The sequence below is a fragment of the Drosophila innubila genome (genome assembly GCF_004354385.1).
Source record: "Drosophila innubila isolate TH190305 chromosome 3L unlocalized genomic scaffold, UK_Dinn_1.0 7_D_3L, whole genome shotgun sequence".
NCBI classification, from domain to species: domain Eukaryota; kingdom Metazoa; phylum Arthropoda; class Insecta; order Diptera; family Drosophilidae; genus Drosophila; species Drosophila innubila.
In genome coordinates this window covers 101,381-109,446 of record NW_022995378.1, presented here as the reverse complement: position 1 = coordinate 109,446, position 8,066 = coordinate 101,381, and the positions used below count along the sequence as shown (strand labels likewise).

Genomic DNA, 8,066 nt, shown 5'->3' with positions numbered 1-8,066 from the left:
AAAAACCTAATAGCGTAATTAACTTGACTATTAATGGGATTAGTTTTTTAACTATTTATAGTTAATTAACACAATCCCGGGGCGTTCTATATAGTTATGTATGATAATATTTATATTATTTATGCCTCTAACTGGAACGTACCTTGAGCATATATGCTGTGACCCGAAAGATGGTGAACTATACTTGATCAGGTTGAAGTCAGGGGAAACCCTGATGGAAGACCGAAACAGTTCTGACGTGCAAATCGATTGTCAGAATTGAGTATAGGGGCGAAAGACCAATCGAACCATCTAGTAGCTGGTTCCTTCCGAAGTTTCCCTCAGGATAGCTGGTGCATTTAACTGTTGTATAAAATAATCTTATCTGGTAAAGCGAATGATTAGAGGCCTTAGGGTCGAAACGATCTTAACCTATTCTCAAACTTTAAATGGGTAAGAACCTTAACTTTCTTGATATGAAGTTTAAGGTTATGATATAATGTGCCCAGTGGGCCACTTTTGGTAAGCAGAACTGGCGCTGTGGGATGAACCAAACGTAATGTTACGGTGCCCAAATTAACAACTCATTCAGAAACCATGAAAGGCGTTGGTTGCTTAAAACAGCAGGACGGTGATCATGGAAGTCGAAATCCGCTAAGGAGTGTGTAACAACTCACCTGCCGAAGCAACTAGCCCTTAAAATGGATGGCGCTTAAGTTGTATACCTATACATTACCGCTAAAGTAGATGATTTATATTACTTGTAATATAAATTTTGAAACTTTAGTGAGTAGGAAGGTACAATGGTGTGCATAGAAGTGTTTGGCGTAAGCCTGCATGGAGCCGTCATTGGTACAGATCTTGGTGGTAGTAGCAAATAATCGAATGAGACCTTGGAGGACTGAAGTGGAGAAGGGTTTCGTGTGAACAGTGGTTGATCACGAGTTAGTCGGTCCTAAGTTCAAGGCGAAAGCCGAAAATTTTCAAGTAAAAAGTTGTCAATATTTAAAATTTTGGAAAATTAATACACTTGAATAATTTTGAACGAAAGGGAATACGGTTCCAATTCCGTAACCTGTTGAGTATCCGTTTGTTATTAAATATGGGCCTCGTGCTCATCCTGGCAACAGGAACGACCATAAAGAAGCCGTCGAGAGGTATCGGAAGAGTTTTCTTTTCTGTTTTATAGCCGTACTACCATGGAAGTCTTTCGCAGAGAGATATGGTAGATGGGCTAGAAGAGCATGACATATACTGTTGTGTCGATATTTTCTCCTCGGACCTTGAAAATTTATGGTGGGGACACGCAAACTTCTCAACAGGCCGTACCAATATCCGCAGCTGGTCTCCAAGGTGAAGAGTCTCTAGTCGATAGAATAATGTAGGTAAGGGAAGTCGGCAAATTAGATCCGTAACTTCGGGATAAGGATTGGCTCTGAAGATTGAGATAGTCGGGCTTGATTGGGAAACAATAACATGGTTTATGTGCTCGTTCTGGGTAAATAGAGTTTCTATCATTTATGGTAGTTTCTTGTTCCCCGGATAGTTTAGTTACGTAGCCAATTGTGGAACTTTCTTGCTAAAATTTTTAAGAATACTAATTGGGTAACCAATTAGTTCTTTTAAATTATAACGATTATCAATTAACAATCAATTCAGAACTGGCACGGACTTGGGGAATCCGACTGTCTAATTAAAACAAAGCATTGTGATGGCCCTAGCGGGTGTTGACACAATGTGATTTCTGCCCAGTGCTCTGAATGTCAAAGTGAAGAAATTCAAGTAAGCGCGGGTCAACGGCGGGAGTAACTATGACTCTCTTAAGGTAGCCAAATGCCTCGTCATCTAATTAGTGACGCGCATGAATGGATTAACGAGATTCCTACTGTCCCTATCTACTATCTAGCGAAACCACAGCCAAGGGAACGGGCTTGGAATAATTAGCGGGGAAAGAAGACCCTTTTGAGCTTGACTCTAATCTGGCAGTGTAAGGAGACATAAGAGGTGTAGAATAAGTGGGAGATATTAGATTTCGGTTTAGTATCGACAATGAAATACCACTACTCTTATTGTTTCCTTACTTACTTGATTAAATGGAACGTGTATCATTTCCTAGCCATTATACGGATATATTTATTATATCTTATGGTATTGGGTTTTGATGCAAGCTTCTTGATCAAAGTATCACGAGTTTGTTATATAATCGCAAACAAATTCTTTAATGAGAGAGTGCATTTATGTACTTTTGATTTAATAATTTGGTATAACTCCAATTACTCAGGTATGATCCAATTCAAGGACATTGCCAGGTAGGGAGTTTGACTGGGGCGGTACATCTCTCAAATAATAACGGAGGTGTCCCAAGGCCAGCTCAGTGCGGACAGAAACCACACATAGAGCAAAAGGGCAAATGCTGACTTGATCTCGGTGTTCAGTAAACACAGGGACAGCAAAAGCTCGGCCTATCGATCCTTTTGGTTTAAAGAGTTTTAACAAGAGGTGTCAGAAAAGTTACCATAGGGATAACTGGCTTGTGGCGGCCAAGCGTTCATAGCGACGTCGCTTTTTGATCCTTCGATGTCGGCTCTTCCTATCATTGTGAAGCAAAATTCACCAAGCGTTGGATTGTTCACCCATGCAAGGGAACGTGAGCTGGGTTTAGACCGTCGTGAGACAGGTTAGTTTTACCCTACTAATGACAAAACGTTGTTGCGACAGCATTCCTGCGTAGTACGAGAGGAACCGCAGGTACGGACCAATGGCACAATACTTGTTCGAGCGAACAGTGGTATGACGCTACGTCCGTTGGATTATGCCTGAACGCCTCTAAGGTCGTATCCGTGCTGGACTGCAATGATAAATAAGGGGCAATTTGCATTGTATGGCTTCTAAACCATTAAAAGTTTGTTATTCATTTAATAGACGACAATGGATGTGATGCCAATGTTACGTATAACATAGTAAATTGGGAGGATCTTCGATCACCTGATGCCGCGCTAGTTATATATTAAAACATTATTTAATACAATGACAAAGCCTAGAATCAATTGTAAACGACTTTTATAACAGGCAAGGTGTTGTAAGTGGTTGAGCAGCTGCCATACTGCGATCCACTGAAGCTTATCCTTTGCTTGATGATTCGACAATTAAAAAAATCGATCAATAAACACACACATATTAATATGTAAAGATATATAAATATATATATATATTTACAGGGATGGTATGTATATGCTATGTATAATATATATGTCTATGGGCATAAAATATTATATATAATGTATAACATATGATATCTGTATTTTTATACATATATGATTTATGAAAAATTTCATTTGAAATGGTAGCCAAATGTCTCGTCATCATATTAGTGACGTATTTAAAAAGACTTAAATGTATGTATATATGAAATATATATAATAGAAATATATTATATATAATTTCATTGATTTATATAAAGTTTAAATAAAATAAAAATGGTAGCCAATTGTCTCGTCATCATATTAGTGACGTATATGAAAAGATTTAATGAGATTCTTACTGTGTCCGTAAGCTTCAATATAATATTACAACTTATAGCTTGTGATTGTAAATTTGTGAATGAAAATGTGTTGGAGAAACAATTTTGTATTAACAAAACTTAATTAAAAATGCATTAATCTGTGAAGTATATTAAAGAAATTTTGATTAACGGCGATACTCTAAATATGATTATATCGGTAGCCAATTGTCTCGTCATCATACTAGTGACGCATTTGATAAGATTTAATGAGGTTCTTACTGTGTCCGTAAGTTGTTTCGATGTAATATTATAACTTATAGCTTGTGTTAAAAAATTTGTGAATGGAAATGTGTTGGAGAAATAATTTTGTCTTAACACTTAATAAAAAAAAAAAGAAATTCATTTCTGGAGTATATTAAAGAAATTTTGATAAACACGTATATATTTAAAATATGTATATATCGGTAGCCAATTGTCTCGTCATCATAATAGTGACGCATTTGAAAAGATTTATTGAGATTCTTACTGTGTCCCTAAGTTTCTACATAATATTATAGCTTGTGATTATAAATTTGTGCATGAAAATATGTTGAAGAAATAATTTTGGTGTGATTGAAACAATAAGATAATATATTATTTTCTGATGTATATTAAAATATGTTTATATTGGTAGCCAACTGTCTTGTCATCAAAATAGTGACGCATTTGAAAAGATTTAACGAGATTCTCTTACTGTGCCCCGTAAGCCTCTCTATTATATTATAATATTATAGCTTGTGATTATAATTTGTTCATGAAAATATGAACATATTTTGATAAACGTCGGTATTTAAAGTATGACAAAGGAATTTCAAAATAAATTTAACTTTCACTTAAAAAAAAAGTAAAAGTGACTAGAAAATTCAACTTTCCTATGTCATAACCATACTATATGACAAAAAACAAAGTCAACTCTCATATAACACATAAATTTCATACGACAAGTAAAATTTAACTTTATTATGTCACAACCATATTAACACAACAATTTCATATGACTACAAAATAAAGTCAAATTTCACATGACATAAAATTTCATATTCACATGACATAAGAATTTTATATGACACGAAAAATTCAAACATATAAAATTTCATATGACTACAAAAAAAAGTCAAATTTCTCATGAAAAATTCAACTTTTATTTAGTCAAAACCATATTATATGACAAATAAAAAGTCAACTCTCATATAACACATAAATTTCATATGACTAGTAAAATTTAACTATTATTTGTCATAGCCATATTATACGACAAAAATTAAACAAATCTCATATAACACAACAATTTCATATGACTACAAAATAAAGTCAAATTTCACATGACATAAAAATTTCATATTCACATGACATAAGAATTTCATATGACACGAAAAATTCAAACATATAAATTTCATATGACTACAAAAAAAAGTCAAATTTCATATGACATAAAAATTTCATATGACAAGAAAAATTCAACTCTCATATAACACATAAATTTCATATGACTACAAAGAAAAGAGTCAAATTTTATATGACAAGTAAAATTTAACTATTATTTGTCATAACCATATTATATGACAATAATTAAACACATCTCATTTAAATAAAAATTCAAATTAAAATACAAAGAAAAAACAATCAATTTTCACATGACATAAAATTTCATATGACGCAAAAAAATTCAAACAAAAAAATTTCATATGACTACAAAAAAAGTTCAATTTCTTAGGACATGTAAAATTCAACATTTATTTGTCATAACCATATAATATGACAAGAATTAAACAAATCTCATATAACATAAAAATTTCATATAAATACAAAAAAGGCAAATTTCACATGACAAAAATTTCATATGACTAGAAAAATTCAAACATAAAATTTCATATGACTACAAAATAAAAGTCAAATTTCTCATGACATAAAATATCATATGACAAGAAAAATTCAACTTTCTTAAGTCACAGCCATATTTTATGACAAAACAAAGTCAACTCCCAAATAATATAAAAATTTCATATGACTACAAAAGTTAAATTTCTTATGACATGTAAAATTCAACATTTTTTGTCATAACCATATAATATGACAAGAATTAAACAAATCTCATATAACATAAAAATTTCTTATAAATACAAAAAAAGGCAAATTTCACAAGACATAAGAATTTCATATGACACGAAAAATTCAAACATATAAAATTTCATATGACTACAAAAAAAAGTCAAATTTCATATGACATAAAAATTTCATATGACATAAAAATTTCATATGACAAGAAAAATTCAACTATCATATAACACATAAATTTCATATGACTACAAAGAAAAGAGTCAAATTTTATATGACAAGTAATATTTAACTATTATTTGTCATAACCATATTATATGACAATAATTAAACACATCTCATTTAAATAAAAATTCAAATTAAAATACAAAAAAAAAAATCAATTTTCACATGACATAAAATTTCATATGACGCAAAAAATTCAAACAAAAAAATTTCATATGACTACAAAAAAAAGTTCAATTTCTTAGGACATGTAAAATTCAACATTTATTTGTCATAACCATATAATATGACAAGAATTAAACAAATCTCATATAACATAAAAATTTCATATAAATACAAAAAAAAGGCAAATTTCACATGACATAAAAATTTCATATGACTAGAAAAATTCAAACATAAAAATTTCATATGACTACAAAATAAAAGTCAAATTTCTCATGACATAAAAATATCATATGACAAGAAAAATTCAACTTTCTTAAGTCACAGCCATATTTTATGACAAAACAAAGTCAACTCCCAAATAATATAAAATTTCATATGACTACAAAAAGTTAAATTTCTTATGACATGTAAAATTCAACATTTTTTGTCATAACCATATAATATGACAAGAATTAAACAAATCTCATATAACATAAAATTTCTTATAAATACAAAAAAAGGCAAATTTCACAAGACATAAAATTTCATATGACACGAAAATTCAAACATAAAATTTCATATGACTACAAAAAAAGACAAATTTCATATGACAAGTAAAATTCATATGACAAGAAAAATTCAACTCTCATATAACACATAAATTTCATATGACTACAAAGAAAAGAGTCAAATTTTATATGACAAGTAATATTTAACTATTATTTGTCATAACCATATTATATGACAATAATTAAACACATCTCATTTAAATAAAATTCAAATTAAAATACAAAAAAAAAAATCAATTTTACATGACATAAAAATTTCATATGACGCAAAAATTCAAACAAAAAATTTCATATGACTACAAAAAAAGTTAAATTTCTTAGGACATGTAAATTCAACATTTATTTGTCATAACCATATAATATGACAAGAATTAAACAAATCTCATAAACATAAAAATTTCATATAAATACAAAAAAAAATTTCACATGACATAAAAAATTTCATATGACTAGAAAAATTCAAACATAAAAATTTCATATGACTACAAAATAAAGTCAAATTTCTCATGACATAAAAATATCATATGACAAGAAAAATTCAACTTTCTTAAGTCACAGCCATATTTTATGACAAAACAAAGTCAACTCCCAAATAATATAAAAAATTTCATATGACTACAAAAGTTAAATTTCTTATGACATGTAAAATTCAACATTTTTTTGTCATAACCATATAATATGACAAGAATTAAACAAATCTCATATAACATAAAAATTTCTTATAAATACAAAAAAAGGCAAATTCACAAGACATAAGAATTTCATATGACACGAAAAATTCAAACATATAAAATTTCATATGACTACAAAAGTCAAATTCATATGACATAAAAATTTCATATGACAAGAAAAATTCAACTATCATATAACACATAAATTTCATATGACTACAAAGAAAAGAGTCAAATTTTATATGACAAGTAATATTTAACTATTATTTGTCATAACCATATTATATGACAATAATTAAACACATCTCATTTAAATAAAAATTCAAATTAAAATACAAAAAAAAAAAAATCAATTTTCACATGACATAAAAATTTCATATGACGCAAAAAATTCAAAAAAAAAATTTCATATGACTACAAAAAAAGTTAAATTTCTTAGGACATGTAAAATTCAACATTTATTTGTCATAACCATATAATATGACAAGAATTAAACAAATCTCATATAACATAAAAATTTCATATAAAAAAAAGCAATTTCACATGACATAAAATTTCATATGACTAGAAAATTCAAACATAAAATTTCATATGACTACAAAATAAAGTCAAATTCTCATGACATAAAAATATATGACAAGAAAAATTCAACTTTCTTAAGTCACAGCCATATTTTATGACAAAACAAAAGTCAACTCCCAAATAATATAAAATTTCATATGACTACAAAATAAAGTTAAATTCTTATGACATGTAAATTCAAATTTATTTGTCATAACCATATAATATGACAAGAATTAAACAACTCATATAACATACAAATTTCTTATAAATAAAAAAAAGGATTTACAAGACATAAAATTTCATATGCGAACAATTAAA

At 29.1% G+C, this 8,066-nt stretch overlaps 1 non-coding gene across 1 annotated transcript in view; it reads left to right on the top strand.

The window, feature by feature from the left end:
- Positions 1 to 3,122, top strand: part of LOC117789390 — a 3,953-nt gene extending 831 nt beyond the window's left edge. Inside the window, exon 1 of the ribosomal RNA XR_004617897.1 lies at positions 1 to 3,122. This exon is cut by the window's left edge and continues 831 nt beyond it. This is a non-coding gene — a ribosomal RNA (large subunit ribosomal RNA).
- Positions 3,123 to 8,066: the final 4,944 nt, after the last annotated feature.